This window comes from Antennarius striatus, chromosome 20 (assembly GCF_040054535.1).
Source record: "Antennarius striatus isolate MH-2024 chromosome 20, ASM4005453v1, whole genome shotgun sequence".
NCBI lineage: Eukaryota > Metazoa > Chordata > Actinopteri > Lophiiformes > Antennariidae > Antennarius > Antennarius striatus.
In genome coordinates this window covers 11,804,793-11,805,487 of record NC_090795.1, presented here as the reverse complement: position 1 = coordinate 11,805,487, position 695 = coordinate 11,804,793, and the positions used below count along the sequence as shown (strand labels likewise).

At 31.7% G+C, this 695-nt stretch overlaps 1 non-coding gene across 1 annotated transcript; it reads right to left on the bottom strand.

Moving 5' to 3' along the window:
• Positions 1-402: 402 nt before the first annotated feature.
• Positions 403-474, bottom strand: trnac-gca (transfer RNA cysteine (anticodon GCA)). Its single transcript has one exon. It is a non-coding gene; the product is annotated as a tRNA-Cys (tRNA).
• Between the last annotated feature and the right edge of the window lie 221 nt (positions 475-695).

Sequence of the window (695 nt, the reverse complement as noted above, 5' to 3'; positions counted from 1 at the left end):
TTGCTATATTTTCTATATTAAACCCCAATATGACTGAACAAATATTTAAAAAAGAATTGTTAGAATCCAGTTTTCAATAGAGATGCGGGCCTTGGATAACAGGCAGAGTCGCTCTTACTTTTTTATACATGGTTAGAATAAGGTATACATGGTTACCTTATTCTAATATCCATACGCAGGTGACTCAGGTTGACATAAGACGAAGTTAAGAGTTAAGAGACATTTTATTAATCCCACACTGGCAAAATTGACGTGTTACAGCAGCAGCAGGAGACCGGTGCAGAATTAAAGTGACAGTAACAAACAGCACAAAAACAAGGGACTGAGAAAATATAAATAATGTAACACTACTACTAAATAGATATACTATAATGATCCCAAACTGGGGAAATTCACAAAGAAAGGGGGCATCTGGATTTGAACCAGGGACCTCTTGATCTGCAGTCAAATGCTCTACCACTGAGCTATACCCCCATGCACTACTACTACCACTAGTCTTAATAATTAATAATAATAATAATAATAATAATAATAATAATAATAATAATAATAATAATAATAATAATAATAATAATAATAATAATAATAATAATAATAATAATAATAATAATAATAATAATAATAATAATAATGTGTTTCATTATGGACCGTGTTGCTGAACTGTCTGGCAGCAGTGGCGGTGAATGACCAGTGGT